Below are 19,630 nucleotides of genomic sequence, written 5' to 3'. Positions count from 1 at the left end.
GAATAATTCTTCCTTGAAGAAAGACAACTTCATAAATTACTGCTCATAATCACTCAGTTTATACAGTCAAACTTAAGGCTAACAAACTCCTACATCAAACTTCCAAAGGAGAACGCTCAATGACAATCAATTTCACAGTCTTTAATATATTCCAAAATGTAACAGTCCCCACTAGGAACTTCTTCCTGGCTTTGTTCCCATTAAAGAGAAAATGTGGAGCAGGCGACTCTGCTCTGACCTGGCAACTTGTTGCAGTTCTTATGAGTTTTGTTCTGCAATGCTATGTCTTCTCTTCAAGGTGACCTGGGGACAGAGCATTCCCCTGTGGATTCCCCCTTGTCCTTTGAATGCTCAGTTCTATCGTCGACAAAGATCTTGCTCCAGGCATAGTGATTCATCCTGAAGCCTGAAGCCAAGATGCACATTAAAAGTCACTATTCGAAGATTAAAATTTATATTTGAAAGCGAATCACTGGTAGATCTAATGCATGCTTATGCAAAAAAATTTGGTCACTTGGTAATAATATTCATAAGAACTCTTCTGAGTAAAATGTACTTTTTGCCCTTTGCTCTTCTAAAGATTTAAATAAGCAAGAAGTTCTTGCACTATGCAAAGTAGAAAAAAAATGGAAGTCATAGCGAAAATAAACTTTGTGCACAACATGGGCATGCTCTAGCAAGGTATCGGCAAATAGTTTTTCAAGAGAATCACCAATTAGTCCATATGATTTTTACCTGCATAAAGTTTGCAAATAATGAAAAAGTTGATGATTAAACAATGACCAATCTAGCCCTTAAAGGTCAGTGAGGACTCAGGACATAAGGGAACCTGTACTGTGACATCCTGTAACTCAGTGGAGCCCCAAATTTTCTAATCAAGGAGATTATGGGGCCACAGAGGAAAGTGGTTGACAATGTAGAGTGTGTCTAAGGAGAATCACCTGGAGAGAACATTCTCTCAGGCTTTCACGGAGAGCAAATTGCTCAAGCAATGACTGTGACTCATCCACATGGCAGACACTGACAAAGGATCTACAAACTGCAGTACAGGGTTTCAGGCTAAATCCTGAGGGAATTTGACTAGTCTTGTCAGATACAAAAGTTACATTTTTTGTTACATAGGTCTTGCTTTATCTTGGTCTTAACCATCCAGCAGAAAAGTATAAAAACGAGGTATAAAAAGTAAAGCCATGTTAATATGTTGAGCTATAAAAGGCTCAAGTCAACAACTTCTGACATTGCCAGTCATGTGGATAACCCACTACTATTATAGACTACTGGACTATATTGGCTTACTCTGCTGAATTCATGCACCTACAATATATGAATGGCAATGGAATACATATCTCTGACAAAAGTAAACAAAACAGGGGGAGGTAAATGAAGAACCATTTTGTAGTGAAATATATATATATGTATATATATACAAAATAGCATAGATATATAGCTACTTTCTCTTATTTTAATGAGAAGAAAGTTTTGAACTAATAGTGTTTAGACAAGATATCATGTTTGCATCTTGTACTAGGAATAACTACTACAAAGACAATAATATGTAATGTGTTAGTTATTGTACCTGTACTACTAAACTGTTTTGAAACTATCTCGTTGCTACTTCTTTCTCAATAAATTATTTTTTAAAATGACCAAGGAATATTTCCAATGGACAATAGTAATCAAAGAGGCAAAATTTATATTTTTCTATCTGATTTCAGAAAGTTTTTTTTATTTCTTTCTGGATTTTCCTATGGTTAGACCCATGGGTAGATGGAATTACGATAGGCAGCTAAGTTAGATAGAAATTAATGTGCAGTTGGAGGAGGACTGGGCTTCTCAGAGAAGTCAGCCCAAGCACAGAGACCTCAGAGCTATGGCTGCAGGCGAATGTGAAGCAGGCCGGGCTTCCAGCTAAAGGCGCGATGGCCAGGCCTAGATGGCTCTGAAGGGACAAACAGTAATTTGAGATTATAGGGTAATTATACACAACTGGCCCAGTGAGTCCAGACAGGCATCAGTCACCCAAGTGTGTGACCAGACACCTCGGCCCATCCTTTCCCCAAATGCCTTTGTTCTCTTAGTGTAACCTGGCTCTGTTGCCTGCTTCCACAGTAGCTCAATGTTAGGTAAGTGGCTACTAATTCTATAGCTGGTTGTGTGATCTACACTGTACATATGCTGAGTCTTTCTTGTATAAATTACATCTGACAGAAAGCCTTAGTGCCCACCCCAAAAAGGACCCTTCCTTGAAATCCAGGTGCTATTTTTCTCTTTCTATTTGCAATAAAAGTCTTCTAATTATTACTTTGTTTCATGAATTTATTCCTCATTTTTCATTCCCTATGTGACCAGGAATTGAGCACACTTGACATCTAACAGGTTAGGAGTTACATTTCTCCTAGATCAGAATCAAGAGCATCTATTATAATTATCTGAGAAACTTACAACATTACTGACTCAGATGTGTGAAAATCCTAGTAACAGTACAGAGCTAATGTTAGCTAGAACCTCGTAACTCTGAACACACTGCTCTGCACTGGTTCATGTCTGCTGAAATGTAAAATTTTAACGTAATTTTCAAAGACCTTTTGTGCACTTTGAAAGGAATACAAAGTTACGTTCTTTTTGATTTTCTCTAGTATTAGTGGTCATTGAAATCTAATTTATACCCCATCTATATAGTCGATCCTGAGAAGTGGTTTGGATTTCAACTTTAAGTAAAAAGGAAAGTTCAGCGTTTGAAGATGGTATTTAGAAATAAAGAGGCAGAGCAAAATTTTGCCATTTTTGGCTCTCATCTGAAACAACGACTGGTACTACTGCTTCCTGGAGGCCACAAAGACTGAAAGAGAGGTTCCCAGTAGGCCCCCAACAACAGAAGCAAAATTTGAAGATCAAGCTTCATTAGAGGTTTTGTCCACTGTGTCGAACCAACTGTTTCTTGGGGGTATGTTAATTAAATTACCGCTCATGGACTGGGAAAGAGAGCCCTATAAAGTTGTGTGAATTAGAATATTATGCCATGTGTACAGACTCAAAATGGAAAAACTTTAATCTGTGAAAACTCAATACACAGGGTTTCCTTCTAGGGATATTTCTGCCTAAAATATGACTAGACTTTGACCTTTCAGACAGACAAAGGAAAAAATAAAACCTATTGTTCTCAGGAAAAGTGGAAAATATGGTTCTATGTTCGCTTAAGAATGAGTTAAATAAATTATTGTGATTCAGTGCCCAATGAAGACACCACTGAAATAAAGATGGGTCTCAGTCTCCTCTTGGTGAAGGAGAATGAAGCGCCTTGAAATGTAAATATCAGTTCAGTTAAATCCAGAGCAAATTGGATTCCTGCTGCCACTTCAGATTTACTCATATAGAAGAACAACTGCCTATGTAAAGGACTACATTTTTTAAAAATTAATTTTATTGAGAAAGAAATAGCAATGAGACAGTTTCAACACCAAAGCTATGGAATGCTTCACGAGTTTGCGTCTCATCATTACGCAGGGGCCATACTAATCATCTCGGTATCATTCCAATTTTAGTATGTGTGCTGTCAAAGCGAGCACTCCATGCTTTAAATTATGAAATAAATTATAGTTTCACTAGCCCATTTAATTCACAGAAATGAACATGGTGATTTTAAATATGTCATATTCACATTTTGTTTTATTTTTTTAATATTCTCCTCATTTTAACACATTATAGAGAAACAATCTCAAGTTTCGTTTAGCTATTTTTATTACTTGAAGGCAACTTTTCCTTATTTCTCAATTACTTAAAAAATTCATATTGTCAAATATTTTATTTCCTTTAGTACTTAAAATATTTTTAATTTATGTTTAGTGATTCGTTTAGCTATTTTTATTACTTGAAGGCAACTTTTCCTTATTTCTCAATTACTTAAAAAATTTATATTGTCAAATATTTTATTTCCTTTAGTACTTAAAATATTTTTAATTTATGTTTAGTGATGTAAAAAAAGAATTCTCTTATCCACTATGATAATGATACCCTTCCAAGTTATGTGACTAGCTCTATTAAGAATATTTGATAGGGGCCAGGGAGATGGCTCAGTAGAATAAGTGCTTCCCTGGAAAGTGCAAGGGCCTGAGTTCAATCCCCGGTTCTGCCAAAAAAAAAATGATAATTTTAAGATGTAGACATAAAGATATTCCAAAAATGGAAAGAATAATATTATTGAAATAACATTGAAAGAATTGTGGATTTAAATCAAAAGAATTTCCACTTGCATTCAATAATTTAACACACAGGAGTAAATACTGTTTTGTATATGAACAACAGCCAATTAGGTACAAATAATTGACAATTAGATACATACTACAGAACATTTGTCCTTAAATAGTTTAAGCATTTCTCTCACACATTAACTAAACAACCCTCTTGAGAAACTTTGACAGTATGTGCTTTTAGGATGCTTCAATAAGTAATCAAGTGATGACTTCTGGTTTAGATTTTCGTTCTTTAGACAGATGATTGAGCATTAAGAAGGCGCTATCAGGGCATTATTGTCTGGTTTCCTGGTCATGAGAAGTCTCCACAGTCAAGTTCTTGGGTGTTTACAATCTAAGTGTGGAGCTGAAGTGCAAAAATCCTCATCTGTGAATATAACAGAATATTTTCGGGGACGGACCGTGAATTCACACAATCCAATTAATATGTGGTGACATGGATCCCATTGGCCTCAGGAATGAAAATTGGTACCTATGCCATTTGTAGTTGTTATACTTTGATTTTAAATATCTTATGTGATATATCAAATAAACAGATAATAATCGAAGGACAATCCAAATGGACTGTTTTATTTAGCCTTTTTGCGTGCTGTTATCCATGTGAAATACACTACTTTCTCATGTCAGAATAGTACTGCAGTTTAGGAGGAAAGGCCCCAGCAGACATTAAATTCAAAAAGGCAATCTACTATATATTCATTGATTAGTTTCCAACTCAAAGAGATATTCTTTCCCCATAATCTCCACCTTCTGCCAACTCAAAGGTATTATAAATTAGTCCATTTTACATAATATTGTAGTAGCAGTAGTTTTGTTTTCCACCATAATTTACCACTAAGCATAAATGTCATGTCCTACCAAACATACTTAATACCCCAAGGTGTGTAACAAGTTCAGCATCTCCCTTAGCAGGTGAGGAAATCCACTGTAATTAGTGGTAAAACATGTGCTCAGAGGCAGGAAGCAGGAAGTTAGAGTATCTCTGGAATTTGTATCACAGAAACCTATACATACCCCAAAAACAGTTACAGGGTGGCCAGCTTCTCCTGACCCCTTGTGGGGCTGACAACCTACCTTTAGGTCAGTCCTTTCTCTACCTGATGTCTCAGACTTTCTGATAGACCAGCACAATGCTCCTGGTATCTGGGCACCCTTGAGTTGCAAATCCAAGCTTTGCCACTTCATTTAGATCTTCTGCATGTCTGCCCACCTTTTCTACAGAAGAGTTATGGAACACATGCTTAGTTTTCACATGAAAACAGAACTTACCATAGTGATTTATGCCAACCACCTTGCTATGCAGGATAAAACTAATTGTGAATATAATTAAGTATATGCCAAGTTTTAAATATTTCAAGTGTTCTTTGGCAACATTGCAAACTGTTAGTGATAACTCTGCCATGGAATTCACTGCTCGTTCAGTATAGCTGCAGGTTTATATGGGACATTGACTGAGGGAACTCCTAGGCAGGGTTAGAGGAGAAGCCGTGAAGCTCTGTTGCTGGGCAAATTTGGCTCTTCCCTTTTCCAGTGTTTCTCCCTAGACTCAGAAAACAGGCATCAGTGATTGCTACTGAACACTCCACCTTTGTATCTCTGCTTCTTTCTCTCTCTCTCTCTCTTTCTTTCTTTCTTTCTTTCTTTCTTTCTTTCTTTCTTTCTTTCTTTCTCTCTCTCTCTCTTTCTTTCTTTTTCTTTCTTTCTTTCTTTGATATCAGGGATTGAACTCAAGACTTGAAGCTTGCCTTGCAGGCACTTATGCCACTGAGCTATGTCCCTGGCCCTTTCTCTTCATTTCAATAATGTACACAGGACTTTTTTCTCTTCTTGCTTTAGCAGCACATTAGTAAATATTTTATAAGGTTAAGCTTATTGTAGAATCTTGTCTGATAGATGGTAAATGGATTGATAAAGAGACTGTTTGATCTGCAAACTCACAGAGAAGGCAAGAGATGGCTTCAGTAGGTAAGTTCAGAAGCAGAAGAGAGGATGGTTACACAAACAGGACATGTTCTGAAGGTCTAAGGGTGGATGCTACAGGATGACTGGGGAGAATGTTTAACCTACTCTCAGGAAAGAAAATGGTTAGAGTTAGAATTTTATTCTAGTGGAAAAAGAAATTATAAGGGTGAAGGAGTAAGTTGAAGAAAGAAATAGATGGCATTAGGTCCTCACCAGTATGACTTGAAGAGCAAAAAGCGTCACTAAACAAGGTTCATCATGAGTTATTCTTTCGACATCAGCATTATTTCATTATATTATGCTTGTCAAACTTCAAAATAATTACTGAAAACTTCAAGTAAATTAGAATTAAGGCTATTTCATAATTTGTCCACAAAATAGAACACTTTTGAGAATGGAAGAAGGTAGCACTCATATTTATAATAGAATATGTGCTACAAAGCAGACCTGTCCTGGGCAAACCAGGACACATGGTCATCCTAGCTACCGTTCATCTACGTGACTCCACCCAAGTGAAGACACCAGCAACAAATATGTCTCAAGTTCCTATAATGTGCTGGTGCACAACAGAATTGTTTTTGTAACTTCGGATTACAAGGTTATAAAATAGCAGTTAAGAAACAAGACAAATTTAGTCACAATTATTCTTGATCAAAAACTCTTTGCCTACCCCTATGTCTTCAAGAGTTGCTCCTCTTTTCTCTTCCAGGAGATTTAGTGTTTCTGTTTTAAATTGAAACTGTCCTATTAATCAGTTTTGAAACCATCTCATTGCTATCTGTTTCTCAATAAAATTAATAAAAAAAAAATTCTTGAACTCTTCTTGGAGCCAAATGTTTTTGGAGATTAATTTAACATACTTGCCGATTAATATGACATTTCTGTTTTCAATAATCTAGTTTTTCCTCCATCTTTAAAACCAATCAGCCTTTGTCCCTACCTCATTGTGCACCAGATGAAGGATATGAACATTCTCAGCCCCATGTGCAGGGCATCTGCATAGTGCCCCATCAACTCTACATTGAGATATGGTCTCAGGGCAGGCTGCTCACTGTCCACGGGGTCCTCAGTGCTGCCTCATGGGGGTACAGCTGGCTAGGACCTCCCTGCAGCCTCACACTCGGTTCAAGTTCACACATCCTGCCACCATTCATTCATTTATTAGTAAGCATCTCAGTCCATATGTGTACTTGATTGTGAATAAGTTATATATACTGAGATGATACTACTTAATTTGAGTTCAACTCATGATAGGAAGAAGATGGAAATGCAGTCAAATCCTTATGGCAAATGAAAAAAAGATTGTGTAACTAGATATTAAGGAATAGAAAGTATAGCTAAATTTACTGTGGGGTGAAGGTGAAGGTGAGTTGAGTTATATACAACTCACCTATAGTCCATAAATGGAAGTTTTCCTGAAAAAGAATAAATGAAGGAATAAAGGAATGAACACATAAGGAGAGGGACAGGCCCACACTTAGAGTGGGAAAAGAGTTTTCTCAAACTCTTGAGCTTTATGATAAAAAAACATGGGGCACATACATAGCACAAATAGTATCAGTTATCTATATCTTTCATTTTTAAATCATTATGAGGAAAAATGTTCCAATATCAGGTTTATAAAATTAATCTGGAATATAGTATATATAAAGACCTGCTGTGGACAGCTTCAAAGATAATCATTTAATTTAAGTGAGTATTTTAGGACAGTTAGTTCCAAAAATGTAAGTCCTTTCATTTATAATATGTATGCATGTTTTCTGCCTATGCACTCAAACATTAGAACATATAGCAAAGACCCTAAAACGAGACCTGCTCAAAGCCATATACAAAGGAAATGTCTACACTGGTGCCAGTTTGGAAAGTTTACTAAAATAGGGAGGGGGCTAGAACCCTGCAATGCTAGTGTAACCACCAGACTTTAACATTACATTGCTCATCTTATCAGTCATTCTGCCTTTGCTGAGACACAATGCCCTACACCCACAAGTTAAATGAGGAGAGGTTTGTTTTAGATCACAGGTTTCAGGGGTTCCAGTCTGTTAGTGGGCTGGTTCCAAGGCAGAGGGGCCTGGTAGAGGAGAAACAGCTCGTGGTGTGGGGGCAAAAGCAGGGAGAAGGGTCAAGAGAGGAGAAGGGAGAGAAATCCTTCCAGGCCATGGCCCACGGGCCAGCCTCCTCCAAACAGGCTGCAACTCCCAACACTACATTTAGCTATAAGCTCATCCATACCCGAATCCACTGTGAAGCAGCATGCCTGTGATCTAGTTATCTTCCCAAAGCTACACCTATGAGTATATCAGACTTCAGGGTGACAGCTAGACAGAAACCATAACATTCATACAATTTGAGTCCCAGAACATTATGTGTGTGCCCCACGCAACCTCTAGAAGTCATCTTTCCTTGTAACTGCCTTACAGACCATGCACACCAACATCACTTCCCATAGAAAGCTTCTGCTTTGAAGCCCTGCTATATAAAGGGCAGAACGTATGCCCATTATCTTAAGAACTGCATTTTTACAGGATCTAACATCTTATTTAAGTACACGTGTAATCACATTTTACAGATCTCTTCTCTAACAGTATGCCTCAGCTTCTGAGTTTTAATTCTTTCTTCTATGGCAGAATGTCACCGATGTTCTAATATGTCGTGCTTTAGGATTAGCCTGGGCAGCACAGTCATGCCTTTCTTCCTTTCATAGCTCCCAAAGATTAAGAGAGAAAATGCGATCACTACACGCATTATCAGCATGCATTCCTATGGACTTTTGTTTTCAGAAGAGCATAATTTCCCTAATTGGTGCAGCACAGTGTGCATGGGCCATTTTCCTCGGAGGCACACGCATGTATCTGAGCAGACATGGGCCCACTTGAGGTGCTGGAGGCAGCAGATTCATGGTGTGAGCAGTATAGAAGGCTGTAGTGTTCCTTGGGATGGAAGAAACCCCTGGAGAGAGATTTACATCCAGAACACTGTCACGGGGGCTGATTCCCTTCAGTACTTGGTAGAGTGAATTCTCCTAACCTCCTTGAAATCTGCACTGTTGACCCAAAAGGAAGGACTTGTAATATGAAATACTTAGCACCCTGTCATGCACGCAGTAGGACTTTGTAATTGTCATGTAGTGGCAACAAGGCAGAAAATGAAAACGAAAGAGATTTGCAAGTAAGCCCTTAATAATACAGATGGTCATCTACGGTTCCCAGATCTTCTTAAACTTCTGAACTAAGAAAGATACCTATGTCAGCTGTTTAATACAGTATATATGCCTTCACAGAAAAAAGTAAAATTTCTTGATAAATTTAGGTGAAATTTAGAAATTTGCTGGGCTGTCCAGTGGTAATTGCAAGGGCTATTACAGCCTGCTTTGCCTGTGGGGGTCATTTCTGATCCCAGGTCCTTCATGAGTATTTTCTTACTAAGTACTCACTGAGACCTTGCAAGTTAACACACAACAATCGTGATCTGATATAAGAATGTGGGATGAAGTTTCTGCTGGCTCTGGGAAGAACACATCACTAAGATGCTCACTAACACAGACAAATGCAAAGGTGCGTGAATAATTTGAAAATACCCAGTGGCAGAAACTAATTAGGGCTTGAGTGTAGTGGTGAGGGAACAGCAGGAGAGGGGGAAGCCAGGAGACCACAGTGAAGGCAAATTGACAGAAAGAGCAAAAAATCACAGTAAGGGAGCAAGAAGAGGTGGTACATAAAGGGGAAGCAAGAAAAGAATCTGAGACTTAGAAGCAAATGCTGATATGCAAATGAAGAACAGCATGAGGGCCATAAGTCACTCCCTGTGACATGTTATGGATTTTATTTCTAATTATTTTATTTTTTAAATAGATTACAAATAGTATCAAAACAGAAAAGTTATAAGTGACACAGAATTTTGCTTAGCAGGAAATAAGAATTTCAGAGTGTTTGCTGTAGTGCATAGTGTTATAGTGTTGTCTTCAAATTAGTTGTTCATTCCTAGATATATGCACACAAAATTTGAAAAAAAGACAAAAAAGAAATATATAAGAGAAGAAGAGAAAAAGGACAAAGAATTGAAAAAAGGAGATAACAAGGTAAGCATTAACTGCTCCTTTCCATAAACCAGGAGAAATCCACAGTCTAGTTGTCCAAACCATCCTACTTATATACATAGATAGATCTGTTTCCCCCACTTCCTTTCCTGTCCTTCTCAACTCAGTAATTCCTTCCTTTTGAACAGGTTCATTCTCTATTACCAGTATCAATTGTACCATTCAGATTTTATTTTCTCTTTCAGGTTCTCACACTAAGCAAACATCATATTGTCTCCTTAGTGTTATAGATATTTTAAAAAGAAAGAGAGTTGCTAAATTGCTCAGGTTGGGCTTGAACTTGTAAATCCTCTGCCTCAGCCTCCCAGAGTGCTGAGATTATTGTTTTGGGATGTGGTAGAGGTGTGGGTAGTGGGCCTGGCAAGGCAGGCTTCATAGATTAGATTGTTAGAAAGCTGTGAATTCCAGGGAAGAGTCTGGACTCTCCCATAGGGGGGAGGTGGGTGGCAGAAAGCTAGATGTATAATTGCATGGATATTCAGCATATCTGGTCAAATTGCCTACAATCTGTTCAGAAGGCAAATGTGCTAGTATTTCCAATATTTCTTCATATTACTGTATGCAGTTCTCTTAAAATCCTGTATGCAAACTTATTTAATAGGAATTGTTTCTAATGTGCCCAGTGTATATAATTTATTAATAGGGCTACTGTGATATGTAATAGTGAAGTAAAACACAAACATACAAACAATCATATGAATTAAGTGATCCAGGAAGAATGACATAAAAAATACACGATTCAAAGTAATGCCTGATTTCCTTATTCCTAGTGAAAAGATAGGCATTTCTCTGTGAGATTGTTAATCTTAATGTATCAGCTTCATTGCATTGAGAAATGCCTACCAGATTAGCAAAGGGTGCTGCTGGGTGTGCCTGGAGGGTCACAGAGGGGTGGCCGTGGATGCTATATGTGGCCCCCTGCTGCCTCCAATCCTGCTCTGTGACCCTGCTCTGTTTCTAGGTTGCCATAAACCTCTGTCAGGAGGCTTCTGTCTACAAGCACGCTCACGATGGACTGCACTCCTGAAACTGTGAGCCACATTAAATCTTCCCTCCTTTCAATGGTGGGTGCTATGTTTGTTGTCTCAGTGACCGGACAACTTACTAGTACACTCAGATATGTCACAGGTTGAGTTTCAGACCACCTCAATAAAGCAAGTTTTCCAGTTGAGTGTGACCCTAGAACGTTTGCATTTTCTGGTGCACATAAAAGTTCTGTTTTCATTGTGCTATAATCTATCCCATGTGCAATGGTATTATGGCCAAGAATGTACAGACCTAGAATTTAAAATATTGCTAAAAATGCTAATGACCTTCTGAGTCTTTAAGAAACTGTAATTTTTTTGCTGGAAAAAAAAAAAAAAAAAAAAAAACCTTTTCTTGAGGGCCAGCCAAATAATTCAGCGGATTGAAGTGCACGCAAGCAGGCGCAGGGGCCAGGGGTTGGATTCCCAGGCCTGCTGCGCAGGTCCCACCCCCGGGGCACGCTGAGACGGCAAATGAGACTGGACATGGTGGTGCACACCTGTAATCTCAACTCTTGGGAGGCTGTAAACAGGCAGATCACTATGAGTCCGATCTAGTAGTGAGACCCAGAACACCCTGTAGACCCTTCCCTAAAATAACAAAAAATTAAAAAAAAAAAAAAACTTTTCTTAATGTTTATGGTCGCTGACTTTTGCTGAAAGTTGGAATGATCACAGCAATTTCCTTTCTTCTTTTTTTAAAATTGAAATTTTTTTATTTATTGACTTGGAACTGGGTCCTGCTACGCAGCTCAGACTGATAGTGATCCTTCTGTCTCAGCCTCCCAAGCACTGGGCTTACAGCTGTGTGCTACCATGCCCAGTTTCAGTGGCCGGCTTGGCTCAGGGCCAGCATGGCATGTGGTACTGGGGATCAAGCCTGGGTCCTGGCACTTGCCAAGCACTTAGATCACTGAGCTATCTCTCAGCCCAGCAATTTCTTAATATACAACAAGAATGAAGTTTTCTTCTTCTACTGACTTTTATTGTATGACATACATCTCTGTAGAATGTGGTATTATTTGAAAGCACTTCACCTGCAGAACTTCATTTGGAGTCTCAAATCCGAGTGCTGTTGTATTATCACCTGAATCCGTGTAACCTTCTAAATCTTTTGTTATCATTTGGACACATTCACACAATCTTTATGAGGAGCAGATTTTATCTCAATAAGTCATTTTCTTTGCTTGTCCAGAGAAGCAACTTCTTGTGCATCCAAGTTTGGCCATGAGATAGCAGCAATTTAGCCACATCTTTAGGCTCCACTTTTATTTCTCTTTCTATTTTAAGCACTGCTGAAATTGCTTCCCCAACTGAAATCTTGAGTCCTACAAAATCATCCGTGAGAGTTGAGATCTACTTCACCAATCCTCATCCATTTGGGGATTTTTACCTCATCACAGGTGAATTTGAAGGCATCTAGAATAGTTTACCTTTTCCAGGTTTTCAATTTATTTTGCGTAAGCCCATCAGAGGAATCATTGTTCACAGCAGCTACAGCCTTACAAAATGTATTTCTTAAATAGTTTGGATAATTGTACTGCTGATTTCTGCTGGTCTGTTGAAAAGATAACTTAATGCTTACTTTCTTCTTCTTCTTCTTCTTCTTCTTCTTCTTCTTCTTCTTCTTCTTCTTCTTCTTCTTCTTCTTCTTAATTTCTTATAACTTTTTAAGCACAACTTTGTAGGTTTATATCTGGTAACCTAAACAATGAATTTGAAGATAACATTATGTAATGCAACAACTATTGTCTAATTCCTATTACTTTGTTTAATGGAATTTTGCATTATTTCTAATTTTTTTTTTATCATTTTGTAGTCTTTAAAAAATAATAAAACTTGGGGTCTGCCAGATAGCTCAGCAGACTAAAGGGCCTGCTGAGGCAGACACAGCAGTCAGGGTTCAATCCCTGGCATGTCATGCTGGCCCTGCCCCCGGGGCACACTGAGGTAGTGATTGAGATTGGGCGTGGTGGCGTGCACATGTAATCCCAGCACTTGGCAGCCTGAAAACAGAAGAATAACTGAGTCTGATCTATGTGGTGAGACCCTATACAACCTGTAGACCCTGTACCAAATAAATAAATAATAACAGTAATAATAATAAAACTTCAAAGACAAAATCAATCCTTGCTCCAGGAGTGGCAGAATGGGTGTTGTGTTAACAGGTATGAAAACAGCATTGATCTCACTGTATATCGCCACCAGATCTCTTTGGTGACTTGTCAGTGAGCAATGACGTATTGAAAAGCACCATTTTCTGAGATGTAGGTTTCAATGACGGACTTAAAATACTCAGTAAACCATGTTGCAAACAGCCATTCTTTCATCCAGGCTTTGTGGATCCATTTACAGAACACAGACAGAGTTGATCCCCTGTTATTCTAAGGGACCCGAGGATTTTCAGAACAGTGAGTTAGCATTGGATTCAGCTAAAGTCACCAGATGTATTAGCTTAGAACAGCAGTTAGCCTGCTCTTTGAAGCTTTGAAGCAGGGTGAAGACTTCTCCATTCCAGCTGTTCAAGTCCTAGACGGCTTCCTTCGATAGAAGGGTGAAAATCTGCTGGCTTCTCACTTTGGTAAAAGATCTTAGCTAGATCTTCAGATAACTTACTGCAGCTTTGGCAGCATGCTTCACCTTGCCCTTTACGTTATGGTGTTGGCTCTCCCAGTTCTGCAGCTTCCTTCCTCCCAGCCTTCATAGCATAGAAAACTCAGGGCCTAGCTCTGGGTGAGACTTCTGCCTTAGGGAATGTTGTGACTGCTTTCACCCTCTATCTGGACTAGTAAAACTTGCTCCACATGAACAGTGATGTTTAACTTTCTTCCCATCCATGTGTTCACTGGAATAGAGATCATACTTTCTTTAAGTAACTTTTCATTCATAACTTGGATAACTGTTCCAAGCAAGAGCGTTCACGCATCGCAGCTTTCAGTGTTCCTCAAAAAGTGTTCTTGTCTTTACATTCTTATTTGGACACAAATGGAACTTTCCCTTTGAACACCTAGACATTGGGGTTAAGCTTACAAACTAAATAACTCCAATAGTGTTCCTGTTGAAGGGAAGATGGAAGCCAAGGAAAGGGAGGCAGGTGGGCCAGCAGTTGGTCAGTGGAGGAGTTGGCACCCACGATATTTATCAGGTAAATTTTTTATCTTATGTATCTTATGTGCAGGACTTGTGGCACCCTCAAACAATTCTAATGGATTCATCAAAGATAATGGACCATCAGGACATTTTTATGAAAAAAATGGAGATATTGCAAAAATTACAAAATATAACACCAAGACATGACTTGAGCATACATTATCGGAAAATGGCATCAATAGAGTTACTAGCTCCAGAGTTGCTCAAAATCTTTAATGTACAAACAACACAATGGCACAGTCCAATTATGTGAAGTATGATAAAATGAGAAATGCCCCTTGCATAATTAACTTAAATCTTGCCAGCATCTTGAAAGGCATGAGCCTTTTCTATACAAAAGTAGAAATTTTTACAAGGATTAAATGCACCACAAGTAACCTCATAAAAGGTTTTAGCACAAAAGAAAATGGAAGCATGTTAAAATATCACTATCTGGCTTTTCTTGACCTTCACATTTGTAGGCATTTAGTTTGGCAATCAGAGCATACAGAAATTTCCCTGAGAGTTGCATAAATACTGAATAAGATGTGTAAACATTTTTCTTATGTAAACTCAAATTAGCAATATAAATACTAGAATTTTCCTTTAAACACCAGTATTTCATTAAGCACCATGAGAAGAGCTGTGGTAGCTGTTCAGGGTGTTCATTTCAGGATGATTCAAAAAGCTCTCAAATTAAATAAATTAGATTTGTAAAATCACCTACATGAAAAAATGCATAATTTTTCCACAAACATAAATTTGTCTTCTCTAATTGAGGTAATGAAATGGTCTTTCAAGGATATATCATTGCAACAAGTTGCAATAAATTTTTATGAAAATGATTACCAGTATTTAAGACATTTCCTCTATATAAATCTTAAGCATCAGATAAGATTAATTTTTTAATATAGTTTCTAAATGAACCATAATTGCATTAGAATCTTGAATACACTTTTAAATTTCATCATATGTTTATACTACATTTATTTTTTATCTAGTAGCAAACCACAAAAATGACATGGAAATGAGATTTTTTTAAACCTGTATCCTATTTCAGGGATTGCATGAAGCAATTTCATGTTGAGAGAAAACAGTGATAATGACAGTAGGCATAATATAAAATTTTAAAAAATCCTACCAATAAAGCCAATTGAATTAAAAACCTTGAAAAAACAAAAACAAATGAACAAAAAGAGAAAGAGATTTTGACCAAAAAGCTCCAGATTTTCTTTCCTACAGGCTCACCACTTTGTTAATTGGAATATTATATAAGAAAGTTTAGTTCATCGTTCTTTAAACTCATTAAACTTTATGAAACGTAAACAGAAAATTTACGTATTACTCAGTAGCATGTTGGCAAAATAAGAACTCCAAGGATGAAGGCATTTTCCACCCACATGAACCGACTTTTTTTCTCAGAAATAGAATGCATGTTTGCGACACTAGCTATAAAACATGGCATTTTTCTCTATGCTATTGGGATTTAATCTACATATTTCTTCAGGGGACAGAGGCTGAGGTCAGGAATGCAAAGTCAGAGTCAGTAGGCTAGCCTCAGCTGCCACTGCATTGGACTCGCAGTTCAGACTTCTCCTTGGTGGAACGATCCAAATCATGTTTCCAAATCAAGGCAGGCAGAGTGACTATTTCCCAGTTTATCATCTCAATGTCTTTATGCCTGGTCAGGCCTTCTCTAGATCCCCAATTCAGTGTAAGTTAAAAGATTTCAAAAGTGTCCAAAAAACTGATTTCATGTAGTGGAGACCCAAAAAGAGCTTTGAAGAGACTTGTGGGAAATCAGAAGGGTAACCACTAGGAAGGCAGTATGCAATGTGTTAATTATTGGAACTGTCCTACCAATTTAATTTGAAACTGTCTCATTGCTATTTATTTATCAGTAAAAATATGGAAAAAATAAAGAGGAAAAAAACAATAAAAACAAAACAAAACAAAAAGACAGAAGGGAACAGAAGGTACATTTTCATCCATAAATTAATGGAGGAAAAAGTCATGCACTATAATAGAAAATTACTCAGAATTCTGCTCCTGTCCTTTCTACTAAATATATTGCCCAATTTTGTATTTCTCTTTGCCTTCAGATTTTTCACTTCTAAACTGAAAAAGTTGAAACTTTGACCTATGATGTCCTTCTTGGTTCTTAAAGTCAGTCCTTCTCCTCTATCATCTAGGAGACAAGACAGAAGAAAATGACCTCTCTAGATGTACCAGAATTTAGGTTAGAAATGAGGAAGAAAGGCTCAGATAGGTTGGTGGCATCCATAAATGTCTGGAGATCCTCATAAAAGAAACAGTAATTTAATAGATTGTCAATAATTATCAGAGTCTCTGATTTAAGGTAAGCAAATGCCTTTCAAAATCCTTTTAGTTACTTTCTAGGGAGACTTTCAATTTATATCAACTCTTGCCTCCTCTCTAAAATGAGTTATAGGATCATTTTAGTTGTTTAAATTAAATATAATTTCTCTATTTTTCTCATTATCAAAAGTGTTATAGGTTATGAGGACAAATGCAGTAGACAACAAACTACTGAACTAAAAACAAAACAAGTGAATCTCTGTTTCTTTATGCTAGTAAGGTAGTGATATATATGTTTGTGATTCATGTGTGTGTGCAAGTAAGTGAACATAACTCATCCAGGCCTGTGGGTCATGGTAACCAAGTTTCTGCTGAACATTTCTTATTAAACTCTGTGAGATAAATATATTCACCCTCTAAGAGACTCCAATTCTTATGAAGACATCCTCAAATATTGAAAGACACTGAAGAAGACTATAGGTTTCACTTTAAAAAAAAAATTATCTCTTTTAGAGGCTCTTGTAGTAAAAAGCAAAATTTAACTCATCTCTCACACAAGACCTCAGTGAAATTTAAAGCCAATTATAAGCATGAAGACATTTTCTATTACAAAATCCTTATCTATCTCTGGGACAAACTAGAGAAATATGAGGAAAAAATCATGTTAGACACTAATAAGCCTAGACCCAAGAAAGAATCAGTGAGTGATCTGAGTGAGACATCAGTGGGTTCTCGGGTGGTGTTTCATGGGTTCTAGCCAAGGATTCCAGCTGCTACCTGGCTGAGCAATGATTCAGTCTCCTGGAAATAGACTTCCTAGGAGTCAGGAATCCAGGTCTACCTCTAACTCTCACCTTAGAGTTTGAGCCTGAGGATTCATTCAGCGCCCCTGGGATATCCTCATTCATAAACAGAGAAACCAGGTGAGCCAATGTGTTCACTAAGTTGCAACAACTTGGAAAGATTCCAAAGTAAATATATAAATTAGAATTTTATACAAACTAGCTTTCCCCATGGAGAGGAAATAAAGGAGTCATGTATTTGTAACAAGTCAAAGAAAAGAAGTAGAGGTTCAAGGTAGATGGTAAGATCAAAGAATCAACGGTTCAAATGTAATGGAATAAAGTAGTTTTCATTGCAGGTGGATATAGTTTTTATGATTTACAGGTTAGATTAAACCCTTATATATTTTAACTCAACTTGAAATGTTAAACATCCTGATGATAGTTTTTCTTATTGTTTAACTTGAAACTTTCCAGTAAAAACAGTTTCATTAATTCAGTCATTTTCTCCCAATATGGTGTTGAGGTTGTCAATGGCATAAGGTGCTCATATCATTTGTTAGGGTTAGAGAATTTAAGATATATGTTATGGATTTAACAGGGTCCTACCAAAAGTTGTTAGACTCCTAACTTTTAGTATCTATGATTGAATGTATCTATACTTGAGTGTGTCTTTATATTGATGAGTAAGTTAAAATGAGTCATTGGAATAGTAGCTAATTTGACATGAGTGATTCCCTTGTAAAAAGTGAAAATAGGACACAGATGCAGAAAGACACATGACAATGCCTCACCGACAGGACATGAGAGCAGACACCAGCGTGAGGATTTCACACAGTAAAGGATCTCCAATACACTCCCTAAAAGACAGATTTGAACACTGTGCCACAGCCCTGGGAGGAAACCAACCAGCTGACACTGTGATGGGACTCCTGGACTCCCAAACCAGGAGACGATCATTTCTGCTTTTTAATCACCCCGTGGGGGTGTTATACTCATGAGTGAGTAGCCCATGGTAGGCTCATAGCTGAGTACGTTGTTGGGCAGTGGGCTGGTGAGAAGAAGGGATACACAGTGGGCACAGACTGGAAGGGTGTGTTCCAGCCACAGTCTTCTCCTCTCATATACACTCTGCTTACTATAGGCCAAGGCCCGAGCAGCTGTCCTCTGCCCCGCTTTTGTCCCCTTCTGCTCCTGCTTTGGAGCCAGCCTGCCATGTTTGGAGTGAGTCCCCTGTGGCCATAAGGCAAAATGAGTCTCTTCTCCTCTTAGTCACCTGGGTCAAGTGTTTTATCCCAGGGGTGGGAGAATGACTAATACAAAGCCTAAGTCAGATAACATGTGAAATAACACTTATTCCCTTAAGGTGTCTCTATTTTACAAGTTATAAAACAGGGCAGTTGCTATATGCAGCTGTGTCACTGCAATCCTGAAATGCCTGAAGCCAAAATACATGAGTTTCCAATAAAAGGCTGAATCCAAGAAAACTTTTGGTCTATGTATTTCAGTCTGAGCTATATAACTTTAATCTTTTCAATAAGATGTTAATGGATGTTATTTCTAATTCCTAATTACTCACAGACAAGACCATGTCCTAAATGTACAGTTTTGAAACCATCTTTTCATAATGAAGAATGTGAGTTTTTCCTTGTGCACTATTTTGTCCTCTTGTTGAAGGGAAAAGAAATAATCCCAATTTACTTCCTAATGAGCATAAATGCAAAAGCAAGGGGTCAGGGAGATGGCTCAGTGGAATAAGTACTTCCCTGGCAAGGGCAAGGTCCTGAGTTCAATCCCTGGTTCTGGGGGAAAAATGCAAAAGCAAAGCCAAAAGAGAAAAACACTGCGTATGTAGTTGTTTAAGGTTAGAAAGCTTCAGCACAGACACGTGGATTATGGAAAAAGCACTGTTTTTTCAATACCAGGGATTGAAACAGGTCCTCTCCAATGAGCTACATCCCCAGTCTTTTGTATTTTTTATTTTGAGATAGGATCTTCTTAAGTCACTAAGTTGTCTAGGCTGGACTCAGGGTCTTCCTGCTTTAGCCTTCCAGAGTGCTGTGATTA

General features: G+C 37.8%; 1 protein-coding gene and 1 non-coding gene across 3 annotated transcripts in view; both read right to left on the bottom strand.

Annotated features, from left to right (window-relative positions):
• Window positions 1–19,630, bottom strand: part of Fgf14 (fibroblast growth factor 14) — a 694,358-nt gene that overhangs the window by 125,039 nt on the left and 549,689 nt on the right. The window lies entirely within an intron of this gene.
• On the bottom strand, window positions 3,460–3,566 carry LOC111816767. The gene has a single exon (XR_002821105.1). It is a non-coding gene; the product is annotated as a U6 spliceosomal RNA (small nuclear RNA).

The sequence above is a fragment of the Octodon degus genome, unplaced genomic scaffold, assembly GCF_000260255.1.
Source record: "Octodon degus isolate 3935 unplaced genomic scaffold, OctDeg1.0 scaffold00039, whole genome shotgun sequence".
NCBI classification, from domain to species: domain Eukaryota; kingdom Metazoa; phylum Chordata; class Mammalia; order Rodentia; family Octodontidae; genus Octodon; species Octodon degus.
Note: the sequence above shows the minus strand (reverse complement) of the source record. Positions and strands in the feature narration are given on the sequence as shown.